Below are 16,713 nucleotides of genomic sequence, written 5' to 3' on the forward strand. Positions count from 1 at the left end.
AATGGGACAGAGTCTAGTTGGAGTCCCTCAGGGGTCAGTACTGGGACCAGTACTATTCAATGTTTTCATCAATGACCTGGATGAGAGAACAGAGTGCACCCTCAGCAAGTTTGCTGATGACACAAACTGGGAGGAGCGGCTGACAGCCCAGAAGGCTGTGCTGCCGTTCAGAAAGACCTGGACAGGCTGGAGAGCTGGGCAGGGAGAAATTTAATGAAATACAACAAGGGCAAGTGCAGAGTCTTGCATCTGGGAAAGAACAACCCCATGTACCAGTACAGGTTGGGGACGGAGCTGTTAGGCAGTAGCGTAGGGGAAAGGGACCTGGGGGTCCCGGTGGACAGCAGGATGACCACGAACCAGCAAGGTGCCCTCGTGGCCAAGAAGGCCAATGGCATCCTGGGGTGGCTTAGAAGGGGTGTGGTCAGTAGGTCGAGAGAGGTTCTCCTCCCCCTCTACTCTGCCCTGCTGAGACCACATCTGGAATGGTGTGTCCAGTTCTGGGCTCCTCAGTTCAAGAAGGACAGGGAACTGCTTGTCAGAGTCCAGCGCAGAGCCACCAAGGTGATGAAGGGGGTAGAACATCTCCCTTATGGTGAAAGGCTGAGGGAGCTGGGTCTCTTTAGCTTGGAGGAGACTGAGGGGTGACCTCATCAATGTTTATAAATACGTAAAGGGCGAGTGTCAGGAAGATGGAGCTGGGCTCTTCTCAGTGATGGCCAATGACAGGACAAGAGGCAATGGGTGCAAGCTGGAGCACAGGAGGTTCCACGTTAACGTAAGGAAAAACTTTTTCACTGTGAGGGTGACAGAGCACTGGAACAGGCTGCCCAGAGAGGGCGTGGAGTCTCCTTCTCTGGAGACATTCAAAACCCGCCTGGATGTGTTCCTGGGTGACCTACTCTAGGTGGTCCTGCTCTGGCAGGGGGTTGGACTAGATGATCTTTCAAGGTCCCTTCCAACTCCTAACATACTGTGGTTCTGTGATTCTGCAATGGAATTAGGTGACCCAGATCACCAGAAGTGCACTGAAGTCTGTAACCAGCAGACTTTTGGTTTTGGTGACCATCTCTGCCTACTCTCAAATACACTTTCAGTCATAAGTTTATTGGGCTGCTTCTGATCTTTCTCAATAACAATTATTGAGAAATTCTGTTCTGCAAACAGACCCCTCTTCTCCCAATTTAGCATTTGTTACATATGTACTTTCCTGGAACTATGTGATTCTGTCATATTTTCTCCCTCTTGATACTACAGAAATCAGTTTCTAACACAGAATCAAAACATTCAGCTATTACATCTATTACCATCACCAAGAACTTCTTGGAGCCAGAGGGAGAAGCCTTTTTAATGGAGACGGCTTCAGCATCTGTACAAAAGTACCTAACTTTCAGCTTGAGTAATGGTTGCAAAACACTACCTTCAGCTATTGCATTGCAGTATCATCCAAGTTCATTGGGCTGGAAAACCTTGAAATACTTGCCAGGACAACTGGCAGTCCCTCTCTAATGTTTTAAGGCAAAGCAGAGTTGTTCTCCATCAACACCCACCCATGTCCCAACCAAGGGATTCAGACTGGATGGAGCCTTTGAAGAAGCTAAGTCGTGATTATAGCCTTTCTGCCTGTACTTAGTGTCTCTGAGTGCAGGGTCCAACAGACAATCCTGAATACCCACAACCATCCTTCCACAGTTATCTACAGCCCAGTGGAAAGAAACACTTCTATGAGTTGCTTTTACAAGGTCTCTGCTAACACTTGGCAGCCTAGGAGAGGAAGAGCCTAGATGGAAAGCAGATTCTCCTTTGTAATACAAGCTACAGCAACACCTTTACCCAGTCACTGAAAATAAATCAGATGATGAACATTTCCAGACACAATGACTGCTTGCTATTTCCAAAGTGAGATTATGACAGGGCTCTAGGTTCTGCTCCTTTTTTTGCTGGCTAGGAGAGTGCAGGAGCGGTCTGTCATGTTACCACGCTGGCTGTAGAGATTTCTCTGGGTGGAAAAGAGGGTATTCTGTCACTATTGCACTATATCTGAAGGCACATCTACCCAAAGCTGTGGGGTTTCTCTTTCCAGAATTTGCTGCATTTTGTTTAGGCATGTGTCTTGTTCCTAGTAGCAAAGGGCCTTCCTTTCAGCGTAAGGGATGCTTAACACAGAAGTCCAAATAGCAAGTTTGAGAGCAAGGCTGGCCATGGGGTCTGGCAGGGCAACCAAGAGCTTGTCTTCCCTGATCTGCCATGGATTTCCTGCAGGGACTTCAGCAGATCACTTTCCTGGTTTCTTTCTCTGCAGAACAGGTAAGTTTCCCTGCCCATCACAGCACTAAGCATTCAAGCCTGGGAGGCCCCTTTGGTATAAAAAATGTCATAAAACATTCAGTAGGTTTTCAGGAGGGTAGGAAGAGAAACAACTCACAGGATAGAAAACTGCTCAAAATAAACCACAAAAAATGAGAAATGTGACAGAATAGGCCCCTGTACTGTGCCTGAAAAGTTTTCTATGGTTTTGTACAGAAGTTACCTGCAAAAATTTCTGTGTTCTATAGCATTGTGTCATTAAGTTTCGCTCTAGCTCTGAAGTGTGATAAATTTAAGGCAATTTAAAATATGGCAGTTTACAGTCTAACTAAAGAACTTCTGATAATCTCATACCACAGGCTTTACATTTTAAAGCTATACTATACAATTACACTAAAATGGTGGGAACAAAAAGGCCAGGTTCAGCTATTCAGAGCAGTGAATCTTTTCCTCCTCATGTGCCACAGAGTTAAAGGCACCAACACGATAACGAATATTAGGAAATCTGTCACTAGCTGTCATCTGGTTTGAAAGAACAAACTCCCCAGGGCTCACTGTTGAGCACCAAAAGAAACAGCCTCACCTGGAATCACATATTAATTCACCCCGGTGAACGCTTCAGTGTGCAGCCTTTCCACTTCAGATATGGTTGACAGGCTACTTTCTGCACTAATTAAACAACGTTAAAATGAGATCGACCACTCCTTATTGCCTGTCTCACATTTTGTGTTTGCAGCTGTGTTCAAGCACAGCTAAGAGTGGCTAAATACTAACAAAAAACAAGTTAAAAAAAAAAAGGCTTAGTTGCCTCTTATTTCCCCATTTAGTGACTAGAATTTCATGTGCCATTTTTTTATTCACAATCCACATGGCTGAAGCACCCCTGGACCTAATGAATATATGCACATGCAGATTTTTCCCCTAAATTACAGAATTTGATTCCTCTGGGCAGGTACAGTTGCGTATTTGCTGAGCAGCAGATCCAGCATGGTGCTGACACAGCTCTGTGGATGCTGGACCGGAGCTGACACAGGTCCAGCCAACCTGGAGTGCACGGAGAGGCATAGGGGCTGGTGCCAGCATGCCATCAGGTGTTAATATCCCCCTCGCTCAACACCAGTGTAGCTGAGCTTCCTCCCCTCTGCAGTACTCCTTCCCTGGTGCCACAGGGAAGGGAGGGAGGGGAGAGGACAGTACTTTACAAATAGCCATGGCTTTACAGAGAGCCTAAGCCCCAGATACCCGATGTGCTCACACAGGATGTCCGTGGGGGACTCACAGACCCTAGTCTGCCCTAGCCCACAGAAGCACGTTAGCCCTTGGACCACCCTTCACCCTGAAACCCACACACTCCCCAGGATGCACCATTTACTGTGACATTTCAGTATTAAAATAAGTTGCAGCCCGTCCGAAGCACAGACTTTCCTATAGAGAGAATACCACACAGCTCCTCAAAATCACAAGGCCTTCAGCTGCATGCAAAATCTGAATCAGAAAGGTACAAAAAATCCCAAGCATTTCCCCGGTGGCAACCAGATTCATCCACACGTATTACTTTGCTATGGCCCTACTGCCCACAAAAATCCTGTCTTAAGTTTGTTTCTCTTAAAAGTATATTATTAAGTTCCAGCACCTCAACTCTGTGAAAACTCTCCCTAGAAACACACTTAAGAAAACACAGAAATTTAGTGTCTAGCCAAGGAAGAGCACACAGTGTGAATATTTGCTGCCTTCCGTTGTGCCCATCAGTCCTGAGCAATGCCAGTGATCTGATTTCCAACCTCAGTGAGCAGGCAAGAAGAAAGGAGTGGAGAGGCAGAGGTTGCCCTCTCACCATGGCTCAGCAGACAGTTTGGGACACTGGTGCTTCAGCCCTCTCACTGCTCAGCCCCAGGAGCAGACTGTACTTCTTGTTTCTCCTCTGGATTTTTTTGTACATGAGCACTTATGTTATGGTTTCCCAGGCTGGTCTCTGTCCAGAAATGAAACTGGAAGCACAAGCGCAGGATTACTTCCTCATAACCAAACCACGACAACTCGCACGAGTAACGCATGGCAGGAGAGCTACAAAGCTGGGCTAACAATATGTGCTGTCCCCACTGTGTGACACATCAGCCAGCACAGTGCAAGATAAATGAGTGTTTCCTCTAATAGGCACCAACAGAAATCATATTTCAGACAAGACAAATCCATCCGTTCTAGTGAAATACCAAAACATCCCAGTTTGCAAGCTCCATCTCTTTACTGACAGCAGTGAAAGAAAATAGCTCAGATATCAGTGGCACTAGTTTCTTTTTGTTGCTGGTGAGCTAAGAAAGCATGTTCAAAACAGCAGTAAATAATCTGCCTAACAATTCAGAAGTATCTGCATTGGTTTGTGCCTCTGTTACAGTATTAATCTCCTTTGAGATCTTTCAGTGGCATGGAGACCCACATGAAAAGCAGTAGTGCAAAACACCACATGGCAGCTTGTTTATCACACAGGCTGCTCTCTGGAGCCAAAAGTCTTAAATGCATCAGAAGATATTTGGGAAACAAGACCTCCAGCCATTTCTGTATGTGCCTGATAGGAGCACACATATTACTGAATAAGGACAGATTAAGAAATGCAGGGACCACATTCGAGTATGTCATAGGAAGGGTTGTAGTCACGGCAAGCTTTCATCTGGATTGGTTCTAACACACAGTCTCCACACTACCAATTACAAGATATTTCTAGCTTAGATAGTTTTCTCTGTTGATGACAGCAGAGACACAAAGATGCTTGGGGTGATGCTGCACACGGATTCATGTGTATGCAGCAGCTGTTCTCAGCAGTCAACAGCCCCAACCTACTCTCAAGCTACCAGAATTGAGGGCCAATAGTTACAGATACTAATTGCTGCTGCTGGAACACTGTGAGGGAGAGAGGTGAACCCAGAGTATTTCTTGCTCTAGGGGAATTCTTGCCTTTATTACCAGCTAATTTCACAAACAGATGCCATTGCAATTTAAAATTCTCTGTCTGTGCCTTAACCTCTGTTCCCTGTGAGGATTTTTCCACCTCTGCAACTGAAAACCAGGTTGCTCTGTCACTGTTATTACATACCATGCTGTAGATTAGAAAGCCATCCTTGTGGAAATACCGCTACACAAGACACCACTAAAACCAGAGGGCTGGGCTCATCTCAGCCAGCACTCACTGTAGACTGCAATGGTCTTTCCAGGCTGCTTTTGAAAGATGGCAAACCAGGGCAGTTCAGCCCACCCAAGGGTATGTTTAAAAGAGATGTAATGAATGGCCCATCAGAATTGCTTCTCTTGCTCTGACTGTAAGTCAGACTGTCTCCACACCCAATGTTAAGACAGCTCAAGCTGGATGAGGTGAACATCATCCAAAGTCATCACATTTGAAAAATGTATCAACCCAAGTGCTAGAATGTATTAGTAACACCATATGGAATGTTCCTGCACCACAGTATCGGCAAAAGGGCGACACCAGGTAAAACCAAACACACCCACCACACCCCCACATTCCCGCTTATTAACCTTTGATGAATTTCAGGCACCTTTCAAAGAAGAAAATAGAAATTTTGCAGCCTGTCAACCTCAGAGATTAATTCCATTTTTAATTAAAAGGAGTGTTTTCAGGCTGAAATGGCCTTTATAATTTCCCTGTTGCACTGGAAGGAGATGAGAGATGAGGAACTTCCCTAACTACTGTTGCTACCAAACTCTGCTTTAAAGCATCCTGGGCAAGAGCAGTGTCAATACATGGACTCAGTCTTTAAACCTAGCAGAAGTTTTAGAAATACTTGAGTTCATATGAAGAAATATCAGCAGTAGCATTAAGCACCATCACCCCCAAATTATTTTTAATCAGTTCTTACTCCATCTTTACTGTAACTATACGATCCTTCCTTTGCAACAATTGTATGTCATACTATGGAAGAATGACTTTCGATTAAGCGTCTCCTTCAGTAACTAATAGTAAGATTAAAATGGTCCTTCATTTAACATTAATGATGAATAAATCAATATATCTCACAGCTAAAGATATGAAGTAGTTTCTTCATATTCAATGACTGCCCACAAAGATGCCTCAGGAGGGGCTCCTATACAAATATTGGGCATTGCTGGGAAGGGGTTAACCATCTTTCACAAGTTGCTAAGCAACGAGATTCTGCTCTTACGGCATGTTTTGCCAGCCAGAGCTGTGGCAATGATGCAACCTTTCTGCATCTTACCCAGAGAGTTTTCTGAAAAGTTGTCACAAGAATAGCAAGCCCCTAAGCTGCTCGCAGACTTAAATTTCGCACCTGATAGCTATTAGTTTTCAGATTGCTTTGGTACATTAAATTTTCTGTTCCAAAACATACATTGTATTTTAATATTACTTAAATGATGGAAAAGAGGATTAACTAAAATGCAGCTATAGAACTAAAACCAAACGAAGAAGCCCCAATATTCAGTGATATTCAATGCCCCACTACTAGGTCTCTTCATAAGGTATCTCAAATATAACCAATAAAAGCAAATTTAAAAGAGTACAAAAATTCAGAAACCCGCTTCAGACTTCAGGGACAGTCCTTTCTTCCCCCCAGAGGGGAAGGAAAGCCGCAAGGAAGGTACAGACAACTCCAGGCAGCTGCAGTGGAGGTACAAACCAAACCACACCAAGACTGCATCAATCATCAGGGGTTACTGAGGGCCCATAACTCATAAGTCAATCTCATTTATTTGTGCTTATCTGACTGTACATTAACTCATAAATATCTTAATCAGGAGAGAAGGACACATCCTATAATGAGCAAAGCCAAACAACAGGGATTTAAATATCCATGAGCTCTGGGGAAATACATTTCCAGCCTTTGAAAGTTAATTTTCAGGGACTTGCTTCTGCAAAGACTTTGGGAACATTTAAACTTGCACATGAACATCAAGATAGTTTTGGACAGAGTACATATAAATAAAGCATATACATCAATCCTTGCTCAGCTTCAGTCACTTAGGTCTCACCCAGTCCCTAAAACAACACAAATAAAATCTGTGTTGACAGCATTTTCTAGCAAAAAACTACTAATCCGATTTTATGGAGTCAGGTTTTGCTTTGTTTCCCCCTAATATTTTAGCCGTATCACATAATGGGCCTACTTATGGTAATATTCTGGTCTGCGTGTTTATTACAGAGAAGAATGTACCTACTTACTGGGTAAAGGAAGGTCTCAGCCCAGGCTCCTGGTTGCTGCCACTATAGCTGTGCAGCAGGTTAGACACAAGCACCAGGAGTACAGGGCTAGGAAGGCAGCCGGCAGCTCTACAGGGCTCTGACCCTCTTTTGGTCACTTTGAATGTTCACTAGATCTTAATGAAGTAAAAAAACCCCCACTATTCTGGACTAACAGTTGGGTTGATGAATGCTGCCAAGCATACAGAGGGGGGTCAACAACTCTCAGGACTAGGATCGCTTTTACTTGGGAGCAGAAAGGGCATCTACATAAAGCAAGTCTCTGAATAATGAGTTTGCCTCCTGGCAGGTTGCTCCAAGCAGGTTCGGAGGTCTCCTTTGGAACTACTGGAACCAAATACAAGGTCTGTGTGAAGGAATGTTACATCATATTACATCACTACGTAATTATTACCTTAGATAGCCAAATCCCATGAAAAAAGGTGAAAACATGAATTTGGGGGATTGGCTAGCCTAAATTTATTGAAAAATAAAAGATGCATCTAGCTTCACTTCAGTCTGTTAATGCTTATGTTGGTATTTATTCCCTGGGATTCGTAAAGAGGTTAAAGAAGTAATAAATTTTTATCAGAGTACTGGGATTTACTGTGTTAAATTAGTTTCCATCTCAAATGAAAAAAAAAAAAATCTAAATTTCTTGAAACAAAATTACTTTAATATCGACAAAGATCAGAAAAGACTCTGAGTGAAGAAAGAAAAAAATTCTTAAAATAAACACAAGTGTTTGTTTCAGAAAACTCTCTATTTTGTAGTGAACCAGGTTTGCTTTCAAAACACCTTGAATCTCTTGCCACATTGGATTGATTTACATGAGGAGAGGTGAATAGGCTCAGTCCTAAGGCCACATCAGCTTCTGAACTTAGAGCTGGACCAGGGAGACTTGTGATGTGTAGTCAACATGAGCCCTAGGAAATCTGGCAGAAAAGACAAACTTGTGGGGAGCTGGCAGCACTCCTGGAAGCAGAACCAGCTGTTAACAACAAGAACACAAAGATGCTGTCAGAAGGAAACCCAGGCAGAGGAAAGCCGAGGGGCTGCCAAACAGGCAGGGTGGAGGTGTTCCAGGTGGCTGTGCCCCTCCTGCGCAGACGCTGTAGCACAAAAGAATGTAAACTATGGCTAGGCGCAGCAGAGATACCTCGGTCAAGGTCCTCGCTTGACTGTGCACTTGAACATGGTACTTGACTTACAAGACTGATGGTATTTAAAATCCAGGTCTGAGTTCTGGTCTGCTCTGGAAACAAGCCCAAGCTATGAAACAGAGTTTCAACTCTAGCTCATACGTCTTTGAAGTCCTTGTGTTTGTGATTCAGTCCTTTTCTAGCGATGACCTACCAGCCAAAGAAGCATACAACTTTAAGCCAGGCCTTCAAACACACTTGCTAAATCTCTATTTCAACATAGTTCATGGTGTTTCGGAGGGGGCGACAATCTCCCATGTCTTTAAGTGCCTCCTTCCACACCTAAAGTTAGATAAAATACCCAGTGCCCAGGAATCCATTCAGACCCTATCAGGTAGTTTTTAGCAATAAGAATGAACAGGGACTAAGTGACCGAGGAGAGGAAATGAGTCAGGAAGCAGCATCTCTCATTAGTGTGCTGGAGTGTCCTACACTGAGCCAGGGCCTCTGAATCCCAAAGTGATTGGATTATATTTCTGCTGTGTTTTCTGAAAAGAGCTAATGAGATAAAGCTGGAGGGGAGAGCACTGAATGCCACCCTTGGAAAGGCAGGGCTTTCCACATGCTGCCAGGGCCACTCTTTCACACAGGAGCAAAGAGCCTGTATAAGTGACACTCACTGCTGGCGCCACATCCTTTCTTAAAACTATAGAAAATAGAGCTAGAATGGGCCTCTGGAGGTCATATGGTCCTCCTCCTCCCTCCTGCACAATACTATTTGAAATAAATACTTGATTTCATCTAAGTTATTTCTTTGGGACCAGGAAAAGCATGCAGACATCCTGAAAAACAGGAAATCTCAAATAAAGCTCTCTTGCATAAGGCATGTAGCTCACCCCCCTATGCCCCCACCAAACATGTTTTAATACAGGCAGAAAAGAATTTGGGGCACAATCATTCCCTATATTCTGGAAAAAACAAACAAAAAAAAACCAAAAAAAAAAAACCCAAAGCAAAACTGACAACAGCGTGCATTTACTTGGGAACGGTAAGTCAGTCTTTCTGTGTCAAATTAATACACCTGTACTCTTTCTAACCTCATTACCCATGCTTCACTGTCAGTCTCGTGGTTTAGTATCCAGATCAGATCTGGCTTAGTTCACATTTCCACAGAACCCAACAAAAGCTCGCTTCACTGGGGGAGATGGCTCAGAAAATATCAAGCTCTTCTTGTGCAGTTGCTTCCAGTCATCTTCCACTGAAAACCTTCCCCAGGAGGGACTGGGAGAACATGTCACCTGCCAGCTTAGCTTAATTTAAAGGATGACTACTGAACATAAAGAAAACTAGTAACTTAAAGTGCTGACTGATTTTTTGGAAAAAAAAAAAGTCATTTTTTCAGCAGCTCCAAATTCTCCTAAACCTGTAATTTGCTGCTGTACTTATAAATCCACATACACCTGCATTTGATATTTATGTACAGTCAGGCTCCATTTAGGGAGGGAAATGCCCCTACATGGAAGGAAGCCATCTGTTCCAAAACCATTGGGTTGACCTTGTTTTCCAGTAAGCTGTGATCTAAAAGAAAGGCACGTCTTTGTCTCTCTGAGAAGACAAAGTGCCATGCTCTCGAAATGCAGCTTCACAGGAACACTGCCATGTTCAGAATCCCTGCACTCACAACAGGCAAGATCAGGCTGCCAGAGAAGGGGCTGAAACAGCTATTTCCATCTTTATGAGCACTGACTTGAGCCATGACTGATTCTGAGGATGCCTGCTAACCACTTCTGAGAAGTAGGGAGTAGTTAATAACTGCACCAAAGTCAGAACTACTCTCGTGCCTTCAGTACTGTACCTGGGAGAACAGCTTGTAGCTGATGTGTTTGGAGTCATCTGATGTGTTGTCTTACACAGGACATAGACCCTGTTGTAAATCACGCGGTGTCAGATCAAGGATGAAAGCTGGAAAAGAAACTTATTCCTGACCTCAGAAGAAAAGAAACTTATTCCTCAGGCATGGGAGAACAATCATCTCTTTAAAGTTTTGAACTTTTTTAATTTAGCTTTAGAAACTATTCTTTTTCGTGTAAGGAAACAAAGAACAGAAATATCCCAATCCAGCCTTTGAGTGCTCTGTCAATAGTTAATAATGACACATCTAACATAATAGACTGTGGCATTACAAGAACTTCCTCGTGCTTTGCCGTGTCAGTAAGACACTGACTGCAGCCCTGGAGAGCTGGCAGATTTGAGGCGTCCAGATGAGCTCTCCCCAGCACAAATCGAGAGGCCAGAAGGGAGAGAAGAAATCCAGCTATTTCACCAGCAACCAGTTGTGCTTTTTCCTACCCCACAACACCATGATCGCTAACAAGCACCAAGGCAGGCAAGCAGACAGACTTGTGCTCTGATGAGAGAGCCTGAGGGAAGGAATACCCACATGTTAATGTCACAGGGCAGATACTTACCCCTGGACAATGGCCTGAGACTACATTTTGTGTCAAAACCCACTGGACATTTTCTGGTTGCTGTTGACCTAGACTGGTGAAAGGTTCCAAAGCCTATCGTTTAATCGCAGATGGTTTTGGTCCCTGGTGTTAATCTTTCTCCAATTATTATTTTTCTAGACAAACTCATGCTTTTTTTGCTGGGTACAGAGAGCAAGAGATTAAATGGCTGGCTGAATCAGTTATTTTTAAAAATAACTATACTTGCTTTGCAATTAGGAGAAAAAAAATGTGGCTGGAGAATAGGGAAAATTTTCAAACTTGTTTGTAAATCTGCCAGCCCTTCCCACAGAGAATGCCTCCAGCCACAGAAATGTCAGAGCAAAGGCCATCAGCTGTCTCCATCCACCTGGCAAGGCCTCCAGGAGAGAGAGATCAGAGGCTCTGAGGTGCTCGGGATTATGTGCAGACTTAGGCTTTGGTGTCCCAGAAGATTTCTTGTTGCTGATTGCTTCTCAGTTTTGTAATACACCTCTCATGGCGAATTTCTCTGGGTTGCTTTTAATAACCTCTTCAGGCTTTATTGCTTTCTTACATCCACATCTTTCCAGAAATCCTTTTCTTTTTTAATATGATATTTGACTACACAATGCATCTGATTTCCTAGGGAACAATAACTCTTCAGTAGGACCCTTTTTAATGAGAAACTGAAAAAAAGCATCTTTTGTAGAAACAACATTTGACATAAGGCCTCAGAAAGTGTTCTTTTCAGATGTAACTGCTTTCCTCTTTATTTTGTTTTATTCTCATACTTCTAAGCTCCTGTTTGATTTCCTCTATTTTCAATAATCCTCAACTTTCCAACAACAACTTTGCTCTGAAAGATGACCTTCATTACTATTGTGTGCTATACAAAATATGTTCCATCTGCAAGCAACGCGATTTGCTTTGCTGATACCGTTTCCCCTGCTAGTATAAATAATCACCCTAAGCTGTGATATTTGAACTCGTCTGTATCCCACATCCCAGACTCAGTGGCACGTGACATTGAAGAATTCAAATCTCACACTATCTGGAGTTATTAGTAAACCTAGGTATACTTCTAATGGCATTAATTTATTCGAATTACAGCTTTCAATATTTAAGTTACTCCAGGCCTTAAAATTAATAGGGACTTGAACATAGCAATCTCAAAGGCTCAGAAGGCAGAAGTCAAAAAAGAAGAGCTCCAGGAAGGATGTACCACAGGACCAAAGTTACAAACCAGCCATCCTGGGGCATCCTTTTTCTCAGGCTGTGATTCTATGGGGAAAAAAGACACTTGGTTCATGACCTCCAATTGCTTGGGACAGTGTGTACACAGAACCTCTCACTGCCAACATCTGTAAACTGAGCTCTACCACTGTCAAAACCAATGGAAACCTCATTTCCTTCTGATCACACCTTCCATGAGTTTACATGGACAACACTATCCACTACAGTATGGCAATGAACTCCTCAGCAGGGACCTCCTGCTTTGTCCAACAATGCCGATTCCTACAGGTCTGCAGAGAAGCTTTTCCAACTCTTCTCTGGCCTTCATTTATCTCTGCTTCTGCTCTTTGGAAGAGCTGCAGCTCAGCTGCTTATTCAGCCCGCCACTCTCCCCACCCTTTTGGCTCTGGTTTCCCAGCTCAGGACAGTCAGCCTGTTGCTGGCATCCCAAATTTCAACATCTTCCAATGAAACCCTCTGCTCTCCCCATAAGATTTCACATCTCATCTCTGCTGGTCCTTCACTGTCCCCCCCAAGTATCTAAACAGTCACCCCACTCTCCTGCCATACCGGGATGCATGTACCTGCTCAGGGAGTGAGGCCGACTCTTCTGAAAGGGTCCAGACTGGCCATCGTATCTGCGGACTAAGAAGCAGGCTCTGGAGAACGTCTCATTATAGAAATGGTAAATCATCAGCTATTGCATTTCTAGGACAACTCTTACTTCCACAGTGATATCATCTTGTTTTATCTACCAACAATTTTTTTCCACCTATCAAGAGTAGTGCAGCCACTGAATAAGTGCATTTTACTGTGGAAAGAAGCTTTAGAATCTGGGGCTAACACACATGCAGAGAAGTTGATATGATCAGTTAAACTTTTCTACTAACCAATTCAAGAAGGTAAATCCACAGTAAATTGGCCATAGTGCTGAAAGAAGAAAAATGTATTTAATTTTCAACAAATTACTTAAAAGTTCACTCTTTCAATGGCTGAAGATAATTAGGTGCTGCCTATACATTGGTGGGATATTCTAAATCCAGGAAAACAATGCCCAAAGACAGAAAGGTTCTTCAGACTCAAAAGATTTCATAGTGTGGGTTTTTTTCTCATTATTCTTCTGTCAGCCTGAATAATAACTTTCTACTCACAGCATATAGGTAATTAAATGTTTCTGAACAATCCCACTCCCCTAATGGTCCCAGCATTCCAACTGTGTAGGTGAAGATAAATCTAACATTTTGTCAAAGCCAAGTGGCATGCTTCTGTTCTAAGGCAGCTTCAACTGACCACTTAGGGGATGGAATTGCTTTGAGAGTAAAACTGCCCATCTTATTCTACCTCTGGGTAAAAGGCAGCAGATGTTGTCAAAGACCTAACAACCTAGAAGAGGAAGAGTTGAGCGGCGAATAATTCACCATGTAGGAATTTATCCAGTTTGGACCTTGGCTGAAATAACAGTTCTATTTATCCAAAGCAGAATCTAATCAACTCTTTGATCTTTGCATGTTGGCAACTGAAGTTTAAGGCTCATCACAAGGATGAGAGCAACATATCTTGACAAGATACTGATTCAGCATTAAGTCAAAATGATGGAGTCATCCCCAGAAGGCATTTACCAGTAGCAGAACCATCAGTGAACAAACCTGAATGATTCTGCTTTCCTTGAGAATACATGACGTTAGGCTATGAGATATGCCAGATCTTCAGCCTTCCAGTAAAATCCACGTCTTGCCCTATCAAGGGCATTTGCTTTCTCAAGAGCTCTCTTCTATAAGACATGGGTATGGCTGAAGTGGTTGCAGCAAGTGGGATGTAGCTGACGGTCAAAGCTATATTACATAAGCTTTGCGTGAAACTGTTAAATCATGTATATGCTTGACTGACACCGATGACTATCCAAAAGCTATTTACAGTGGTATCAATAAATCAATGAGATCATCATCCTCCTCCCTCACTTCCCAGTACCTGGATTCTAGCAGATCCAGGTAAATCAGCTGCATCTTCATAATGAAAACAGAAATTTAATTATTCACAAGCATTCCCCTTGAGCTTTCTCTGGGCTTTTTGTGAATGATTAACAGAGCAGCTGCTCCAGACAGCACTCTCAGTCCCTGCTTGCTGGCCTGTTAAAAGCAGTGACTCATCAGCACATGACGTCAAACCTCCTCTCCTCTGAAATGGCAGGAAGGAGGTTTCATTAAAAAGATAAAAAAAGGTATCAACATAACAGCCTGAACTTCCTCCCAAGCACACAGGGCTTGGCCAGGGGTCATCTCTGCTGCTGCCTGAAGAGTTACACTATGCATACACACCGACAGCTCCTTCAAAGGGTAAACTTTTCTGTCGAATACTAAAAACATAAAACATACTTCCTTAGGCAAGCTGTATTAGACACAGACTCAAAAACCAAAACAAAATCCCAGCACTAGGCCCTTTTGATAAACCCTGCTTGTGCGCCTTGCAGGAATGGCTCCCCCCTCAGCAGAGCTCGGCAGGGCGGTGAGCACCCTGTCTTAGCTCTCCCCATGCTCACAGCGAGGTGGGAGTACTTTCACAAGATGTTTACACAACGCAAAGCAGTTGCTAAGCAGTCCTTGAAACTGCCCAAATAATACATCTCAGTAAAACCCAATAAGGGTGCCCAAACAGACATGCAGAGAAACATTAAGTCCAGTGCTGCCAAACTCAAGACCCCCCTTGCCTCCATGCCTTGCTAAGGTTCAGCTGAAATGTGCAGACACGAGAAAAATCATACATGAACACAGCCATGATTCTCTATCTTTGTGAAGAAACTTGGGCCCAGTGCCATGAAAGTTAGAAGCAGAAGTAGTAATCTAGAAAGGGGCTGTTTCTCTGTAGTTAAATTCAGATTTTCACTCCAGACGGCAAGTCCTTCTGTCACATGGACAACGGCATTTTACCCAGAAAATCTGCGAAGAAACAGCGAGGGGAACAAGCCAGGTAATTTGAGATTTAGCTCTGACATGGGATTAATTACTAACATCTGTGATGGTTTATTTTCTCTGCTAGCTTTAGGCTGCAACACCAAGCCTCAGCCTCCTCCGAGCCCAGCTTCCATGGCAGCACATACCCGACAGCAGCTGCAAACGGCGGTGGCAGGGGACAGGAGATACATGTAGCTCCGTTCCTGGCTGCCTGAAGGGCAGCATCACTTACAGCCCACGACTCCCGAGTTTCCCAGCGTGGTGTTGGAAGCAGAAATATTGCTGTTAGCACAAGCTCTTCATCAAGGGCAGTCAATCAGGGAGCAAAACAGAGGTTTGGAAAGAGAGGGTGGCAATGTGGGGGCCATCCGCACACACGGGGTTTGTGCCAGAGCCGGAAAATGCTGCTTGAGTACTGCTGGACTCCCATCTGCCCTCCTTCCCCAGATACTTGGTCAGGCCACAGATACAACATGAAAGCCCAAGGATGATTGAAATGGCTGACCAAACACAGATCACATAGAAGGTGCAGAAAAAAAGTGTTACACACCGGCCGAGAGTTGCCATGACACAAGCCTCTGCCCAACATACATTTCTATTTAAAAAATAAAAAAATTTAAAAAAATTCAACATTATCTTTATGTAATTTTGCAGAAATGGGTTTAGCATCTGACCTTTTGGCTCTGTTAGTATTCTTGGCCTTGACTCAGTTCAACTGTTTATTTTTCTATGGGGTCTCTGTCTATCTGCAGCCCGAATCAGAAGTTGTTTTCTCACATCGATATGCAGCAGACATGGAAAGTTCACAGCAAAAAAGACCCCTGGGTGTCTGAGTTAACTCTGGACAACAGAGCACTCTAAAACGGGAATGAAAATACTCTTATCTTTCTAGAGTCGATTAGCAATGAAGTGCTAATGGACTTGAATTTTGTACATGACTCAGAATCTCGAGTTTAGGCCCTAAATAACATTTCAATTTGAAAAAGCACCTAGCTGCCATCTTACTAGTGGCAGTAACAGCCTATGCAAACCATCACTGTATTGCAAAATTCATCCAAGCGAGACTGAGCACTGTAATTACTTAAGAAGGAGAAATGAGGAATACAATACCAGAAATGTGGTCATTCCTCAAACAAAGCTTTCCAAAAGACTGCATTCTTGGCAGAAACAAACACAGAAAGAAGAGAGGAAGAGGTCACAGAAGTGCCAGCAGCAGGAGCTGAGGGCTGAGCAGAACTCAGCTCCTGGGCTCCACTGCTCTGCTTTCCTTGGTGAGACAGGCTTTCATTCCCTCTGTTGAAAGTCAGTTAAAAGTGAGTAGAGAAAGGAAGAGACGAGAGATGAAGGGGAGTTTATGCAAGAGCAGGCAGCAGGAAAAGGAAAGGACGAAAAACAAGGTTGGCAAAAAC

Source organism: Leptosomus discolor, chromosome 7, assembly GCF_034619465.1.
Source record: "Leptosomus discolor isolate bLepDis1 chromosome 7, bLepDis1.hap2, whole genome shotgun sequence".
Lineage (NCBI taxonomy): Eukaryota > Metazoa > Chordata > Aves > Leptosomiformes > Leptosomidae > Leptosomus > Leptosomus discolor.